Genomic DNA, 19828 nt, shown 5'->3' on the forward strand with positions numbered 1-19828 from the left:
CTAACCAAGCAGACATTTGTGAAGAAAACTTTTTAAAGGGGAAATATTATGCAAAATCAACATTTATGAGCTTTACATCATGTTATAATGTAATTCCCTCAACCAAAACATACATGGAGTTTACTTTGATTCTTACATGTATGTTTGAGAATTCCTTTAATCTCCATGGCAACCATTCAGCTGCACAAAACACTTGGTGAGATTTTTGAGACGCAGCTCCTCCTCAAAGCTGCAGTTTCCAAGATTCTGTCTCCCAGAGACACTCAACCGCTACTCCCACATTCAGCTCCTTCAGACAAGCCAGCAGCAATTAGCAAACACGTGGTGGAACTGTGCATTACTACATAAGCTATGTCTGAGTGCAACACTGGTAAAAACGTTGTTAAAGGGTTAATAAAGGAACCATGTTGTGATGACTTCCTGAAGGCAGACCTTCTGAATGAGCAGGAGTTTTTAAAGAGACAGAGGCCCAATTTCAAGACATTAAATTAATGAATAAGATTTTATTTTGAGTCACGTTTTACTTAAAGGGAAAGTTAAAGGTTAACTATGTCAATAAAAGCTATTGACATAGTTAGTTACTGGATTGTGCTATAAAAACAGCTCTATGGCCCTTTAATGTCTGGGTGATGGCTTGAAGAAAGCACACTGGCTTTAATCCTAGAATCTTCCATTAAAATCTTCCAAAAGAAAGACCAAGTCATTACCTTGTTTTACAAATGTTCAATTTTAACCTCAAAAATACAAAAACACAGAAAGATTTTGAGGTTTATCCCTCATCATAATGGATGAATTCAGCTGGACCTACTTTACAGTTTTTCTTCAGTGTTTGCAGAAACTGTGGCAAAGTTTCACATTGACCGTAACTGGTCCTGTGGCTGGTTTATCAGCCTTTCACCAGCGTGCTCTATGGCTGATATGAGGCATCAGTCTCTAAATTATAGCAAATTAAAACTCTGCTTTCAGCTCATTTGTCCAAAAGTCTTTGTTCTATAATTTTATAGCCAAGTCAGATATAACCTTCAGTCCAATTATCTTTGTAAATCCTCTTAAAACTCCTTGAAGGGAACAAAGTGCTGTTCAAGACAATAATCCAGACAGCAATAATTAATATGATGGTAAACAAGAGAGAAGAGAAACTGGCAGGAATTAAATAAAATAGCTTTAAGATAAAAAACAAAAAACAACAACAAAAAAACCCCCATTTAAAATAGAATGGAAACAATAACCATGAAATTGACATAAAATTACAGTAAATAAAAGTTTTAACAGCAGATACTGAAGACTCCTGCCAGAAAAGCTCAGCCTCCTCTGAGCTCCGGCAACAACTGGTCAACTTTTAAACTCATCCATTCTGAGCTCTGCAAGGATTCTTTATGTTACACACTGAGTGGTCACAATAACATGTGATAGTCTGAGCTGATAGTCCAATAGGACGGAGGACGGGGAACAAAGTGGGGAACATAAGCTAGTTTGAAATGTACAAACAATGAGTAAGTTTACCAAAATGTTAAAGCGTACTCCTCCTCCTTCTTCTGGCATATATTATTTCAACCCTCTGCATATCTACATAGAGGTTTCAGGAAAAGAAAATGTACTCTAAAGGTAAAGAGAGGACGTTACAGACCTAAACTGGCACTGCATTATAACATACAGCCCAGCTGAATTTCACAGCTTTCCCAGTGCCACCTTGCTTTATGTCAGTGTGTGGTGAAACAGATTGTAGCCTGCTTGCATTAAAGTCTCAATTGCTGACAGAATGCAATCATTAACTTCTAACAGTGAGAAGGAAGGAGAAATTTCCTCCACCTCTGAGATGGTGTGGGGTTTTACACACACCATTCACATCAATAAACTGGTAAAAACAACAGACAGACATATCCAGATGCAGCAACAGTCAGTAGAAGTCATTTCTCTGTGCCATGTGAAGGCTGAGGCTGCACATGTTGGGAGAGTCACAGGTGGGTTCATTAAGTGGAGCGTGAAGGTGTCGGCCTCATTAAACAGAAGTCGGATCTGCAGATGAGGATGATCGTACCACTGGGACTGTCGCTGTCCGATATGCAACATGTGCACCGAGACGAGCCAAAGAGAGCGCACTTACTAACTTCACGCAAAACAAAATGAGTTCAGCTGCGTTGTCGCTTTGAGGCTGTTCAGCACAGGCAGAGCAGACATTCAAGGCCGCGGCGCTGATGCTAACAACGGCGAGAGGCTGAAATTTAACATGCAAGGCACACACCAGCATACACATCACTTTTAAAAGAAAGTCCAAGGACATGGAGAAGTGGTTAATACAACAACACTGGAGCCATCAGACTGGAGCTCATCAGTATTTATCTTGCATCACACTGGTCTCAGTAATGGACTCATCTGCCCACACTGAGAAACCTCAAAAAACAACAACTGCTCTAAGATCACTCTTGTAAAGAGCTGAAGATCATTATAATTATCACACCTTGTCTGTAATGATGGCCAAAACATTGAACTCTTCTCTGGTGGTGCCTTTCAACAGACACAAGGACAAATGACTGAAACAAGCATGGATGGAGAGAGGCAAAGAGGGCACAGATTTTACTCTCAAGGTTTTGTGGTTTTAGATATTAACAGTTTGATAAGAGACTTCCTGCTCTTCATGTGACATTATGAAGAGTTACAGTATGATGAGGATTCATTCCAATGTATACAATAAAACTGTCCTTCACATCTTAAATAAATCAGAATTTTCACTCCCTATTTTGGCACAGGGGACGGAAAGTGAGCTCTTTAACTTAGCATAATACAAAATGAAGAGCCTGCTCAGGGGCAGACAGCTTCAATTTATTATTGCTATATATTAATATATTAGTATATTAATATTACTTTACTATTATTATTATTATTATTTGGGCAGCACAGTAGCTGTTGCCTTGCAGCAAGAAGGTCCTGGGTTCGATTCCCGGCCCAGGGTCTTTCTGCATGGAGTTTACATGTTCTCCCTGTGAATGGTGGGTTCTCTCCGGGTTCTCCGGCTTCCTCCCACAGTCCAAAAACATGACTGTCAGGTTAACTGGTCTCTCTAATTTCTCCCTAGGTGTGAGTGTGTGTGTGTGCATGGTTGTTTGTCCTGTATGTCTCTGTGTTGCCCTGCGACAGACTGGCGACCTGTCCAGGGCCTCTTGCCCAGAACGTTAGCTGGGGATAGGCACCAGCAACCCTCCCGACCCCTTTAGGGACAAAGGGTGTATAGAAAATGGATGGATAGAAATTATTATTATTTTCCTCTTTGTTTTTTTCTCTATTATACCAAGATCATTTCTTTTTTCTTTTCTTTGTCTTTGTTGTGCACCCAATTCTAACACTTGCATGTTTGATGTCACAATCAAAATATATTTTTCTTCTGAATACTTTTCATTCTGACCTTTTACTTGTGTTAACATGTGACTTGTTCATTGTTCCATAAGTGATAATGGAAATCAAAGCAACTTCTGATTTATATCAGGACTTCCACCCAGTTTACTACAACAGGTCTGTTCTTTACTGTTAGAGCAGAGGAATCACTGGCCTCTACGAAACCAAACCACTGAAGGTTGGAACCTTCATTCAGTTTTCAGATGTTTTTTATTGAAGCTCCATCTGATATCAGAGTGAGCATCCCTCTGCTGGACTTATCTCCCCCCACCACCCACCTCTACTGTAGTTATGAGACTGGAGCTGCATCTAATCATGGGAAAGGCTGACTGACTGTCAGATTGATAGAGACAGCAAAGAACACCAGAGACCTGTGGAGGCATCGATTTACATTCAGGTCAGTAACCTATCTATGGTTTGTCTGTTGTTTAAATTTGGCATGTTGAGTTATTTTCTGATTTCATTGACAAAGCCCTGCCAAACAACCAGATATTAAAGAACGTATTACAGTTAGATTATGTTTCACAGTTCCAGACAAACTTTCTGAGAACATATTTATTTTATTTTATTAAATGCAGGCAGCACCAGAGGCAGAAAGGTAAAGTGAAGGGCTTCTAACAATGACACCATAAAAAAACAATGTGGCATGAAGGGATCAGGACAAGAAACTGGGATCCATTTAAGAGCTTATGAAACAGGAGGCAATGGAGGAATCCAAAAGGGAGTGACAGAGACAGAGGCCTAAACGCTGAGGAGTGTGGTTGCTGAGAAGATGCAGGTGGTTGATTACAAAGTGAGTGAAACTGGAGGGAAGGCAAATGGGTAGAAGATAAAAAATGAAGACTGAAGAGGCTGAAGAGGGACTGGATTGAAAGGAGAAAGCCTGAGACATAATCTACTGGAAATAAATACAAAAATAAAAGCAAAAATAAACCAAGACACTAAATACAGAGGATACAGTTAGACCTTTTGTCTAACTGCATCCAGTTAGACATAATTAGTAATAATAAAAATCATTAAAATCATTTCTAATGAAACAATATGGCAAGACTGATTAGGTAACAGTAAGAAACTCAAACATAAATATAAACCAGAAAAACAGATGAAAGTCAAAAGCTAAAGACCAGGACGGTAACAGTTCATTCGTTTCTTTTTGTCTGAAATAAGACTTAAAAAATACAAAGCTAATTTTAATCTTTTCTTTGTTCACACTAACAGTGTTTTAGAAAGTCTGAATTTCTAAAACAGCAGTCCCTACAGCCAATCAGAGCCAGGGAAGGGTCTTAGTGCTGTCAATCAAGCCTGGGTAGGAGCTGCTCACACCCTCCCTCACAGTACAAGCTCAAGATTGATGGCCTTCATGAGCGGCTATGCTAACTAGCCTGCACATTCATGGTAGGTGAAGGAGCTGTAGCAAAGAGCATGGAGGAGGGTGTGAGCAGCACACACACAAGGGTGGTTGACAGCAGTAACACCCTCCTCCTGGTTCTGATTGGTTGTTTCTGACCAAACAGAATATTTCTGCACATGGCAGTAGGACCACAAAGAGAAGACAGAGGAACCTGAACAGACTTGAAGCAGAACTTGCTGAGTCAGCGGTGCCAGTCCCATCAGCACCGTGCAGCAAAACTTCAAAACTGACATAAAATCTCCAATGTAATTCAGAAAATTTCCAAAAGTTTAGCATTTTTGACTTTTGAAACTCTGAAATTTCAAAGTTTCGAGATTAATCTCAATATTTCAAAGTTTTTTTGTAGCAAATGTTAAACTTTTCAAACTCAATAAATTCAGTTGCTTTGAAAAACATTTCAGATTTTTGGCAAAAAATTACTCTTTTTATTTTGGATCTACAACGGCCCTAATACCCAGTCGTATGTACATGAGACGATAACAATGTGTTGGCTATACCATATGTGTGAGGATGCTGGTGCCTGTGGAGCATCAGCAGAAGAACCCGGCGATCCGATCCGATCCAATCTGCTGGGTTCCTGTTTTGGTGAGCAGCAATTGGCTCATAAAATACGCTGCAAAGATTCATGAGTTCCTTTGTTGGATCATAAAATCCCCCAGACTCATTAATTTTAACTGTGCACATTCTGATGTAAGATTACCTTTTGAGAAGGAATTAACATTGTGGCACGTTAATAATGATTGGAGCAGAAAGTGTGTTTGGTGGTGTGTGTTGCAGGGAATTAAAACAAGGTGATAAAGTGTGGCGTGCATGCTGAAGGTGCAAAACCGGAGCAGAGGCTCATTTCTGCTCTTTATGCAGGTGAGAAAATGCTGGAAAGAGGGAGTCAGCAGAACAGCAGTGAAGAATGAGAACTTGATGTTTCCTGCAGTGCTTTAATTGCAGCTTCAGAGATGCAATATGATCTGGAGCAAAACTCAGAGCCCCTAGAGAGCAGCGTCCAGGCAGACAATCTGGAGCTGATGTGTAAATACTCTCCCGCATGTGAGCAAAATACATGCTGAAGCAGAAAGGCTCACTTTAACACATTTCCTTTTTTCTGTGATATTACAGAGCATATCCTCTTCCTCTGTTTCCCCCCTGAGGTCATCAGAGCAAAAGCACAGACACAGTGATATGGCAGGCATGGCAGCAGATCAGTGCAGATAAAAACATCTAGGTTAGATCCCAGAGGATGCCCTGTACTCTGACTTGAAACACGTTTCCACCTCCTTCTATCCTGTGACAAACACTCTGGATGTGTTATATGAGCTCCTGAGGAGAAGATTTCATCCTTACGGGGTGCAGAGACAGTTTTCTTCTGTTTCTTCCATCACTTCTGATAAGTTACACAGGACATATAATGTTGTTTTATTTTTCTTTTAAAGACTTTCTTTGCCACTAGTGGTCTTTAATAAAAGGCCAGCATGTGAAATCAGTTCTCATTGTTGCAGCTGCATGACGAAGATCGCGTCGTTTTGTTCTCAGCCTCATGTCGTCGGACTCTTCTTGACATCAAGTCTTCATGACGGACGTTTTTATGGTTGTTGTTCAGCCGTGTCGAAATACAAACTGCAGTGGAAACACTTTTTCACATCACACATGATCAACAGCCGGATGTTACTACAGGAGAAAATGTCAACCAAGACGATAGGAAGTGGCAGGATGATGGGTTGTTTTGCTTTTTTAGAGAAAGTGAAGCTGGCTCCACCAGAGCTCTCAGTTCATAAAAAGTTATGTGTCATTCCAACATATTGAATTCAGAACTCTACTGTAAAAACGCTGATTACATAAGGTTCTATATGTAAGGGGCTTATACCTCTACGCCTTAGTAAGACACTGACGGCTGATAGATGATGAGTAACTGTCTTATCTGATTTCTATTGACTTATCATGTGAACAAGCCTATTCACATGTGAGTTTAGACATTAGCAAAATACAGAAAAAGATTTGAGCACGTTTGGAATGGAAACAACACTAATGTGTCATATGGAGTTCAACAGGCATGTAAGACAATCAGAATTGTGACATCTGTGATAAACGAGCATAATAAGTGGCACACAACAATGCTGTATTCCATAAAATGTAAGCACATTTAAATACAGAAAATCGTAAAAGTCAAAGAAAACAGTTCAACATCAATTTTAAATTTTTGCCCACATTAAAATCTTTGGATATAGTTTTGGAGTGCGGCGCGGCAGGTCTTTAGAAACAGGCACACACTACTTTATTCCCATTTTTTGTACATTGGAGTTGTGGGCACAAGTTTCCTCCTCTATGTGGAAAACAGTTCAACTGTTCAACTTACAAAAGCTGTTTCTTCAGATAGAGAGCAGGATGGATAGTTTTGATAGGGAAGTTGGACCAAAACATTGAATTCCCACTTCTTTACCTTTCTTAGGTATGTATGGAGTCACAGTATAAGTGTCAAATTGAACAGAGTACTGCAGCTGAAACACCAACATTGTGGTCATGTCTCCTGTTGTTCCTGCTAATGAGGCAATGGCAGAATGAAGGATTGCAAACATCACTACTTTGGATTTTTGAGTGAGAAGTCAGTTGACAGAGAGAAACCCCGTTGGACTTTTTCTAAGCTTCACCTCTCTGGTCTCCAGAGTTGAGGGTCATGACTCTGATATCTCTACTGCTGCACACTGGGAATCTGGAACATTTCATCTCAGGCAGTAGAACTTATATGAATGAAAACCTTTGTTGGCTCCATTCTACATTTAAGTGTATACATATATACACATGTACACATACATACATACATACATATGTAAGCATGAGACTAGCAGAGTTTCTACAGAGCGATGCTACCATGAGCCAAATGTCTAATTCATAATTACTGATAACAAAGCTTAAAGAGTAAAAAACAATAAATGAAAAATATAAAATCTGTGTGCTCTTTTACAGCTGAGTGCTTTTTAATATGGATATGATGTTCCTGTTGCTACTGTTCAGTTTTACAGCCTCTGTCTTTGACACATTCTGTATTGAATTCCTTTGACTTTCAGAGAGCTGACCTGAATGCAGATGTGTACAATCGGCCACATGCAGAAAATGCTGCTGCACCTGAGGAGCTGCGGCTCCATCGCACTGGAAGGCTGCCCACTGAAATGTCTCCAATGTGAGAAAACCTTGTTCACATGTTCAATAGAGACCAAAAGAGCAGGTCTGAATTCCTGTAGCTATAACAAACTATCTGAGAGAAAACAGGTCATTAGAAACAATGTATTCTTCACTCATAAAATTAAATAAGGACCCTTATATTACTTCAGTGTTTTGTTTTTTTTCCAACTCCATGTGCAGCGTTGTCATTGATCTGGTCAAATGATTAATTTATGACTTGGTGTCATAAAGCCTTAATTAGACAATCCAACAGGACAGACGTCCATCTGAAGACCACTGGGTGGAAAACATGCCGACTTTTTTGATTTTCTCTTATGATGAATAATTCAGCTTCAAATGAAAGTGGGTAAGGTCGTATATGGGACAGCCCTGGTGAGCAGCAGAAATGGCTCCATGCCGCTTTTATTATCCCCCATGGCAGCCGATCTGAGAGGAACCGCCGACCTTTGACATGAAGATGATGAAAGGCGAATAAAATCATGAAGTCGCTTGCAATTCTTTTTACACACTTGACAGTTAAAGAATGAGTCTTGGGGTGAGGAGGCTTAATATTACGCAACAATGTAACATCTAGCTTTGTCACGCTGTATTATTAATGAGCAGAAAACTCTCCCAGTACAGCTGGAGCCCACCGAATTTGATCTGCATTGCACTTTTCCAGCTGAGTCCATAAAAAGCTCAGAGCAGTGTGTATGTGAAGGGGCCGGAGCCGGTGGTTCATTACCGTAAATGATTATGCTGCCACTTGTACAACACTATTTTATCTCAGCATCGCTATATAGAAAACATTCATCTCCTCAGAGGACAGGAACCAATAAGGCATTCAAACTTCTAAACCACGCTGAACACTTTTTCTTCTGTGGTATGTGTGCGAAGGTCATTTATAATTGAGTTTTGGCATCAATCCGCGTCTCAGACAGCATCTACTTTAAACTTTGATTACAGAAGTCTGCAGGAGCAGAAAACAAGAGGTAATAGAATACGGCCGCAGGTCATCACATTTAATAGTATGACTCAACATTAACACTTGGCAACAGCCATCGATCGAGCGCAAGTGTAAAGAATACCTGACAACGAGGCAGAGCGGGAGACTAAGTGCTCCATCAGATAAGCAGGGCTATAGCTCAGAGCAGACGCTGGGCCTTTCACATCCATGGAGAAAATTCTAATTACTACTATTCAGCATCAACAAACACAGACACAGACAATACGCCATCCATCAGTTCCTACCCATGTTTAATCCAGCTTAGGGTCCATATTGGATATTGCTGCATGTCTCAGCAGACAACAGGGAGCACACAGGGAGCATCCACACCAGCTTTAATCAAAGTCCAGTTCGTTTGGGGAAGTGTGAAAGTGCAACCGAACTCTGGTCCGCCTACAAACCTCTGCCTCCATTGATTGAAGTGAACTCTGGTGCGGATCAAAAGAGTATGTGATTGTCAAGCAGATCAGAGACAGCTCCAAAAGCAGGAAGTGGACTACAGCTCAGGGCATTCTGGGTAAATGCAACCAAAACATGAAATGGACAGATAGTTATTCCATTTTTGCTTCATTTTTGTTTAAAAAGTGAATGACGTAGTTGAATCTGTGGTTCATCAGTCGACGTCCACTAAACATTTCCATTCTTCTCCAATTTCTCTCCACTGTTGCTTCATTCAACATGAGTTTAAGGCAGTGGTGACGCAGGCCCTGGAGGGCCGGCGTCCTGCATGTTTTAGTTCTCTCTCTGGTTTAACTCACCTGGATCAAATGATGGCTCGTTAAAAGGTCTAAGAAGAACATTGACTTGGTGGAGAGATTGTTACTGTTGGAGAACTAAAACATGCAGGATGCTGGCTCTTCAGGACCCACTTTGGGACCACTGGTGTAAGGGATTGCTCTAAAGTCAACGACACAACCCAAGCAATTTTCAGGTGTCGCAACCTGCTGGTCCAGGAGGAGTGAACGCTGCAAGTGAATGACTGCAGGGTTGCCTTAGAAACAAACTTTCTAAATGTCTTTGAATAATTAACTGAGCTCAATATGCTTTTAGGAGTAGTTAGAATGTGTGTTTTTGATTGAATCATAAATATTTTCTTTGAATAGGGCCTCGAGATGACATTTGTTGTAAATTGGCACTACAGAAATAAACTGACCTGAATTGAGTTAGTTTGAGAGACCAGATCCTTTTATGTCCTGGGATATAAACTCCCAGACATAAAGAGCATGTTCTCTCTTTTTACCACGGCTCTCTACCATCGGGACCCGCTGGTTCAGATGGCGGTCCGGTCCTGACTTCACTGAGTCAATGTAACACGGCCTGACTAACATCTAATAACCTGCACAACGCAGAAGGGATCCGGTTACATCAACATCTCCAGGCCTTCGATAGCAGCACCTGTAAAGCTCTTTGATAGGTCCAATCATAACATCACAGCCAGTAAAGTATGTCATAGAAAAATAGCAAGTTGTTAACAACGACTTTTTCATTGGACAGAGATCTAAAGCAGCTTGTAAACGTGCGGCAGCAGGTAAATTATGATGCTGTGGAACTGTGAGCTCACTACTAGTAAATCACTTCATTCACCGGATCAACAATTTCCTTCAAATTTCAAAGCTATGTTTTTACATTGTGAGTATTAGTGTAATTCCAACCAAGTGATGAAACTGTGGAGAAGCAGCATGCACAGCTCAGGTCTGGCAGCATGAATCGTATTTCTTGCTCATTGTTTCTGTCCTGCTTTGGGGGGATTTTGAATCTTTTAAACGTTCAGAGCGGCGACACTCACAAGCGCTCCATTCACAGCCCTGCAGGGGATGCTATGGACTGCCAACCATATTGGTTGCTGTGGCAACTGACAGTACCTCCCCATAAAAGCCCTAATTGATAGCGGCTGATAGCTGCAGAAAATTAAACATCACATCCCGGTCACTGGTTAAACAGGAGAACTGCGGCGCAGCCAATTGGGTAACATGAAGGCAAATCTTCTCAGTTATTTGCTGTCATTTTTTGCTCATCAATTAAAACAAATTCTGTTGGAAAAACCTCAGTTTTCTTCTGCTTGTTTCATACAAGCTAAGAGAGGAATTATTATCATCAGAGTGGAAAAAGTCCGATATTAAGACCTTTCACTGTCATTGAATTCTTCCAGAGGAAAGAAAATGTGATGAGCCAGACTTCTGTTTAGTAAAGATGACATAACTTTACTGAAATGACTTGAAGTGAATTTGCTTCTGGCAACAAATATAATTAAAAATGATTTTTGCATTTGGACTAGCTGCAGTATGTCATTGCAACTTATTACATTTTGAGCGTTAATCTATTTTATGGCTGCATTTTACCAGAAGCAGCAGCAGCAGCAAGGCCAACGCTATCAGAGCCATGATGCAACAGAAGCTAAAGCTCCCTAATTACTGTGTCTATTGGCACATTTGCAGGAGCAGATAGATTTTAGCCTTTCTGTCAAAACAGCTGGCTGCGGTGAAGAAAGGCTTACACTGAAGCATGACAAGATGTAGCAGAAATGCAGAATAATTCAATCAGAGTGAATCCTGGAATGGTGATGAAATCCAGTGAAGTTCAAACGAGTGACTCTAAACTTGTTGCATTTGATGCAACACTTGGCACAGAGTGGATCGTCATCCAGTAGACAGTCTGTCGACTGATGCTGTTTCTGTCTCAGTGAGATCTTGGTGTAAAGTACAGTTTATATCTGGACTGCATGAGGACTGAACCTCCTTACATCCCACAGAAAGAATAACTGCTGCTTTCTCAGTGTTCAAAGTTTTAGAGAGAAAACTGATTGTTACCTTAACGTTTTGTCTTCTTATAGCATTAGAGGTGAAAGCATTACAATTTGCACTCCTGACTGCAGGTACAGATGCACGAATGTGTTTTTTTACGCACAGACTACAACGCAGCGGTAACAAAATAAATTGATAACATTAAGAAAAGTTCCTTTTGAATATTATCTCTGATATGGACACTGACCAGATGCATTTTAGTGATCTGGAGCAAACACTTTGGACCAAGTCTGGTTCAAGAGTGCATTCAAAGTGACTGAAGTGACGACTTAATGAGTCGACAGCACATGGAGAACAGAGGAAGCTGAGGAGAATACTATGATGTGTTAATGTGTTTATAGTCTAAATAGAGGAGTGGGCTGTTTAAGAAAAAAAACAAAAACGATTAGATTACCAAGCACAGTGTTCTGTCCTGCTCCATTAAAGCATCAACAGAGGACAGGATCCTTTCAGTGACACATCACTTAACTCAGCCTGAGGTTACAACAAGAGACAAACTGCAGCTGGAAGATGTTATACAAAAGATAAAAACGTCAAAAGTAACACTGCTTACTCAAATGGTGCTACAAAAATAAAGCAGCTAAAACACAGTTTTAAAGTTTCTATCCTGTATTCATAAAAGCAACAACATAATTTTAAACACCTGGTTATGAAGTGATTTGCTAAATAACCATTCCGACCACACAGAGAGAGAGAAACCATTCTGTGTCTGTTTCATCATTCCACCGTTCCTGGTGGTTCTGTCATAAAGCAAACTGCTCTGGCCTGTGAGAACGCGAAGCTGTTTGCTTTGACTGCCTCTTAAATGAACGACTGAGATTTCTGTAAACACAGAAATTCTTCTATGAATATCAGTCACTAAGATGAAAATGTTTCAGCTTATCAGAATTCTGCAGTTCTGCTAAGCTGTAATCTTGTAAAGTTATGATGTAAACTTGATCAGATGTAACTGATAAGACCCAAACAAAGCAGAGTGGCCCCTGGTGGAGTGGGGCCCTCCAGTTACTTGATGTGTTATTATTATCCAGACACTTCCTCCACCTGGACTACAGTTGTTGTTCACTTCCTGCCTATCACTGCATGATAACAGAGGTAGTGTGTGTGTGCACATGCTTGTGTGGCAGTCTGGCAGAGGACAGACAATCAGAGAGAAGACTCATAACTGTTCCTATAATTTATGTGTTCAGACGTCCATTCCACAGCCAGCACAGCAGGGCTAATAAATATGGATCTATACAAAACCAGAACAACTTTAATCAGAAGGCTTTAAGACGGAAGCATTATAGAGACCGACCACATTAACCTGAGCCACAACAAGCAAGTTGCTTTCCCAGTCACGACACAAAAATACACAGACCCAATCACTGGCACACATACACACGCACACGCACACACACACACACGCCCCCGCACACACACATATGCAGTTCATCAGTTACTTTATTTAAGTAGAGCAATAATTGCATCATATATTCTAATTATAATCACAATTACAAATTCCAGAGCTTGTTCCTGTGTGAACATATTCTCCCATTATGTCACCTCCAGCCTGTAATGTTTGCCCTGCCCAGAGCATTCATTAACATCATCAGCCAACAGTTTGACTCCATTTTCTGAGCTGTGCTAAAGAATAACTGCTACTGCACTGTTATTCAGGAGGAGAATGTGTGGTTCTCCATTATATTTACACATACTGTATATATGAGCATATGAGCATATGATCACGTTTTGGAGCATCTCATATGATCTGTAAGATTTCCTGATGGAATTCTGTTTTTGGAGTTGTGGTTCCAGCATCTGTTCCTGCTGAGTGGCCAACCTGATGTCAGTGTTGAGTCTCATCATAGACCTCCTTATGTTAAGTCAACGTTACTTGTAAAGCACATTGTCAACAACGAGGCAGTTGAAAGTGCTTTACATCATAAAAACATCATACAGTAATTGGTTATGAAACAAGCTATAAACATTACATTTTGTCAAATTTAGCGTACTACTACTAAACTCTAAACAGATAGGTTGTTAGTCTGGACTTAAAGGAACTATGTGTTTCAGCTATTTTGCAGTTTTCTGGGAGTTTGAATCTGCTTCTCCATATTCCAGACCTCTCAGGTCTTCTGGTTCTGGTCCTGCTCTGCATTCCTGGAATGGTGATGAAATCCAGTGAAGTTCAAACGAGTGACTCTAAACTTGTTGCATTTGATGCAACACTTGGCACAGAGTGGATCGTCATCCAGTAGACAGTTTGCAGTTTTCCAGAAGACCTTCCAGACCTCTCAGGTCTTCTGGTTCTGGTCCTGCTCTGCATTCCCAGAACCAGAAGACTTGAGAGGTCTAGAAGGTTGATACAGCAACAGCAGATCATTAATGTATTGTGATGCTAAACCATCTAAGCCATCTCCAGGGAGCCAGTGGAATGACTGAAAATTGGATGATGTGTTCTGTTTTAGTGAGAACATATCAGATAGTATTAAATCTGCACAAAACCCAGATTTAAACTTATGCCATCCATGTATAATCATTGATTGCTATCTTTAAAAGAGCATCTATTTGTGTCCAGTGGACATAATGAAGGGAGTCCCAGGAGTTAAACGTGGGCAAAGTTTGGTATGAGGAACCAATTCACATCTACTTGAGACGTTAAGCTTTATCCTCATGAAAGTGACTAAGAGCTCTGGAACTAATTTAGCGAATAAGTTGATCATCAGAGCATTGATTGATCTTTTTAATCAAATTATTACCCATAACTAATAAAATATTCTGTCCATTTTCCCTATGATATCTTACTTAATCAAATGCTTTTTGTCAACATTTTACATCATTTTACTCAGTTTTTGTTGGAATTATTTTTGGGAGGGGTGCGGGGGGGTCAATGAGGTCATGTTATTAAAGTGAAATGATGTGTTATGTAACCATTCCCATTAGCAGTTCTGTTGTCCTAGCATTAGAGCAGATCTGAAGTGGAAGCTGTCCTTGGCAGTGGGTGTGAAAGGCTCTAGAAGGAAGGGATAAAAACAACAGCTAATGAAATGAATCCCAGCCTTGCACTGTGGCTCTGCAGTGGGAGGACGCCCAAATTGCATCAAGCAAATCTGGCCAATGGAACCCATATGGCTAATGGATTTGGGTTACGATATTGTTTTGGAAGGCTCTGCAACATGCCGTCCTTCAAATGTTACGGCAGCACACATCTCCTCATATCATTACTGCTGCAGAACGGAACACACTTGATCAGACCCAGGAGGGAACGATGCCGGGGAAAACAAAGGACGGCTGTGTGAATAATGAATATGGTCACCTTAGTCATATATCACCATCCGTTAGAAGACGACTTGGATGAGGGTGTCAGTGCTGAGAGCTGACAAATTTCTGCACCCTCTTCAGATTTCACCCCTCCATTCTCTCCCTTTGTCCCCTCCTGCCTCCATAATCGCTGGCTGGGGCAGAAATTAATCCACGCTGCAGCGACCCAAACACGTCTTTGTAAATTGGACACAGTAGGTCGGCCATTGGGAGAGTTGAGTGATGACACAGCAAGCTGCGGGGCCAAACTCTCTCTGAGGTCTGAGGCTTCTTAAAGGCACCAGGAGCAGGTAGCCAAGGTCAAGGCGGCCCAGTGGGTGGTGCTTGGAACTCATTTAGCATTTCAAAACTGGGAAAAGTGTTCACACCGAGCAGGAATCTGACTCCTTCATCCCGCCTCTATCTCTACCTCGTGTCATAGTTCCTCAAAGATCATTGACTTCTGGCCCACAGACAATGCAACAAAATATGTAAAGAAACATCAACTTTTAGGATGTTTCTTATTCACTATTCAATAATTATTACATTCATTTAGCATAAATGCTGCCTCACACCATCTGATTTTAGATAGCCAGGGGTTTCAAATTGTATAATTTTTCACCACAGAAAACTCTTTTTAAAAACTATATTAACAGACCACACAATTTTGTATTACAATCCCCCTTTTGCTTATAAGAAAATATGCAATATTTTATATGAATCACATAAAATGTTATTTTATTGTTTTGCAACAGAGTCCTCCACAGCAGTGCTGCTTCCTTTGGTCTCTTTAAGTCACAAACTTTTCCGTTTCTGGTTTGTTATGCTAGCTTGAGGAGCAAAGCAACTTGATCAATCTGACTGGCAGCCAATCAGATTATGAGCATCAGGGATAACATTTAAATCAATTATTTGAACCTATATTTTATATTAAAAAAGGATTCCATAACAGAAAACAAAAATTATGATGAAAAATTAAAGATTTGATGGGATTCACATTTTAATTTATTTTTGCATTTTCTTTTTCTCATCTTTCCTTCACCTTTCTGAGGTCACCACAGCACCCCCAGGTGGCCTCCCTGGTGGACCCCACCACTTTGAAAAACACTACCTCCCACCCTGTCCCAGTCCTCACAGTTACCAGAAGGCAGTCTGTGGAGCGGCTCAGGGTGTGAGCTGCCCTGTTAGCTGGAGCTCAGACGGTCATAGGACAGAGTTAACAGATCGACAGCCAACGGCTGCAGAAGCGCCAACAACAGTCACTATGATGAATGGGACAGTAAGATGTCCGAGCTGCTGGGACCTCTGTGTCATCACAACCTTCATTCAGACCTCTGGCAGACCTTTATGAGTTCAGACTTCAACAACAATGTTTATTTACTCTGAGGCAATGAAGACCTGAATCTGTGATGAAGTTCTGTACAGTGATATTTTATAGAATATTTACCAAATAAGACGCTCTCCTATCCAGAGCCTCTGACACTGTTTAGGTGTTTTCCTGCTGCCACATATTTAAATGTCATTATGATGTCATGGACAGGGGGGAGGGGGGTCACGTCAGGGGTCCCACATGTAGCACGTGTTCCAGCTTCCTAGAATAATGGAAGGAGTCGTTTTCTTTTTGGTATAAGTGTTGTTTTTGCCAAAATCACTTTTGCCAATTATTTTAGGAAGGTGACAATATGAAAAAACAGGACAGAGGATCCACTGATCCACACAAAACTAAGGCCCAGAACTAAGGGACAGTACTGTGTTTCCCAGGCAAATAGTGCCATTTTATAGAACACTCAACTAACACTATTATATGCAGTTGTCATAAAAACGCTTTGATTATCAAATGTGGCTTAAAAGAAATTTGATTTTGCAATTTAATGCCTTAAAAATAGGCCACTGTCTTTGTAAAATTTTTGATCTTTCTGAGACTCATCACACAACATGTTTCCTCTGTTAATCATTTATCGTTTACCAGGGTTTCACGGAGAAGTAGCTCATATAATGAGCCCAGCAGGTGTGCAGTTCCACCAGGTGTTGGTAGTTTGAAGGACCTGATGAGTCAGGATAGGAGAGCATCTGGTTTGGTAAATATTCTATAAAATATGTACAGAACTTCATCATAGATTCAGTTCTTCAGAGTAAATAAATATATTGTTTCTGAAATCTGAACTCATATGATGTGAGTTGTGCTCCACTCCCTCCCTGAGTGGTGAGGACCCGGCCTGTGAGGCCGAAGATGGAAGCTGCAGCTTCAAGGAGGAGCTGCAGCTTGAAGGCGGAGCTAGGTCGACCAGGTGTCTAGCACAGTTGAATGGTTGCTATGGAGATTAAAGGATTTCTAAAACATGCATGAAAGAATCATTTGTAAGTGCAGGATTGTAACAGGTCTTTTTTAAGTTCCTTATAAACATCAGAATTAAAGAACTAAAGGGTCTGAAATCTATTTCTGAGCTGCCTGTCATGTATGAACCATGTTGATGCCTCAGCTCTTCAGAGTTTCTACAACCAAATCTAAACAGTCAGGCAACAAACTCCCTGAAATCCTGAGATATGCACAAATTGTTGGTTTGAATGAGGACTGAAAACATTCTACTTACAGCAGCTTTGGATCAAAGACTATCTTATCTTATTAACTATTATATTCATTTGTTTCTTTTATGGACTCCCTTCTGTCTTTTTGTATCAGAAACCCTCCCATGTTCCATTTAAATTTGACTGGGAGGCAATCGGAGAGGTGAGCATAGCAAATAACATTTCAAAAAAATATATTATATATACTTAGATTTTATAATAATGATTGAAAACACATTCGATTTTATGATTAAATAAACATTTACAAAGAAAAATTAATATTAAAAAAATTTATTGATTTCAATCTTTTTATTTTTGCTTTTTTTTTTCTCACCCTCCCTCAAACTTTCTGCTGCTGCAGCACTTATTTTGAACAAAACTCTCAGAGCCTCCCGTCAGCCTCTGCTGTTTCATTTTCCAATAGACCTAAAGTGTTTGGCTTTGTGCTACCGAACAAAAACGTCTATTTATCTCTTAAACGCTGTTTGTTGAGTACTGAAGTACACAGAAGACACAACATGCAGAGGCATCCGGCTGATCGGTCATCATGACCACTGGACTGCGTTCTGGAGTCTCTGATTGATAAAACATTCAGTAGTCCAACGTATCACTGCACATGTGCAGACCAGGTTCCTGCTTGTTGGTTCTTTTCATTCAAATAACTAGTTATTTATTTTTAAGAAAACAAAACTAAAATAATAAATAAATAAATCACCTTCTATCCCTGCACACCCGCCTCCGCTCTCCCTCTCTGCTCCAGAGCTTTGACTATACCAGAGCACTGTATGAGAGGTGATGATGATGAGCCTGTCCTCCTAGACAACAATGAACCCAGCTGAGTTGTTCAGCTGAGGTGGGACTGATGGTTCTGAGTCAGGGGAGGAAGTCAGAGAAAGGTCGATCTCAACTTTCCAATGTTCAGAACTGTCAGCTGTCATGGAGCCCAAACAGAAGTGAAGGCTGTCAGGCTCACACTGTCTCCACAGCAGCATGCTACAACTCAACTTCACCCGGACCCTTAACCTGTTTCTTTTATTCTCAGCACTGATGTTGCAAATTTCTTCGGAAGTGACCCAAAACAAGCCGAACCGCCTACTTACACACATTTCCCCGTTAACTCCGGGTCTCTCCTTACCTGCACGGCATCCTTCCCCGGACCGGGCGGCTGTTCTTCCCGTCTGGACCGACCACTCGGACCGCCGCGGCTCCCCGCAGGTCGGGAGCGGATTGGAGGTCAGATGTGGAAATGAAAAGTCAGTTTGGGATGTCAGAAAGAAGCGCTAAAGAAAACCACAGACAAGGAGGCAGAGAGTGTTTCTTCACGGCTCTGTTGTCTCTGCTTCCTCCGAAGATCCACGGAACTCTGACAGAAGTTGTTCGGGAAGTCCAGTCGGACCGGATCGCCCTCCAGGAGCGACACCGTGGCGGAGCTGAGATTCACTGCTGCTGCTGCTGCTGTGTGCTGGAGGCTGGAAGCTGCTGGGGCGTGTTCTTCAAGGAGGAGGAGGAGGATGGACAGAGGATGCGCAAAGATGCTCCAGAGAGAGAAAGAAAAGTTTGGAAGAGACGGTCAGCTTTGTTTCTGGACAAAGAACAGGGTGATGGCTTGTGCTGAGCCTAGAAAGCTTGTGACTCATGGGTAGACCTGATGTATGATCTATTATTCTGTTTCATTCTTCTCACACTGAAACCCGAGAACTAGAAGAAGATCTGACCCCAATCAATTATTTATTTGCATTGCACATTTCAGCAATACAAAGATCTTTACATCATGAAAATATAAACGACATCATATTGTCAATAGTTGTGAAAACCAATAACCAACATAACATTGTGTTGTCTTAAACTCATCAATACACATCAGATATGATAGTGTTCACAATGGTCCACAATGGGCCACTGAGAACTGCTTACTAAAAAGTTCAGTGCTTTAAAGATGTGTTCAAGTATGTTGAGCCTTAAAAGAGAGAGTATTGGGCAGAGATGAGAACTGAACAGAGAGATTTTCCTCTTTTGTTCTGGAGCTAAATACATTGAAAAGTATTGTGGAATTTAGCCTTTGGCAAGGTCTCCTCTCAGTAGATCCTGATGTTTCAAGATCAGATGTTCTCAGTCAGTGTTATCAGTGACAGACTGAGTGGTTTTATACCAACATGCATTTTAAGCAGCCCACACACTTTGTTGTGCAGAGGTTTTGGCTGTCTACTTCCTTATACTCGACATTTC

General features: G+C 40.9%; 1 protein-coding gene across 1 annotated transcript in view; it reads right to left on the reverse strand.

Moving 5' to 3' along the window:
* LOC122824840 (heparan sulfate glucosamine 3-O-sulfotransferase 5) overlaps positions 1–19055 on the reverse strand; it is a 69549-nt gene extending 50494 nt beyond the window's left edge. The window contains exon 1 of the mRNA XM_044105665.1: positions 18738–19055. The gene's annotated coding sequence lies outside the window, so the exon portion shown is untranslated. The remainder of the gene's footprint in view (positions 1–18737) is intronic.
* Between the last annotated feature and the right edge of the window lie 773 nt (positions 19056–19828).

The sequence above is a fragment of the Gambusia affinis genome, linkage group LG22 (genome assembly GCF_019740435.1).
Source record: "Gambusia affinis linkage group LG22, SWU_Gaff_1.0, whole genome shotgun sequence".
Taxonomy (NCBI): domain Eukaryota; kingdom Metazoa; phylum Chordata; class Actinopteri; order Cyprinodontiformes; family Poeciliidae; genus Gambusia; species Gambusia affinis.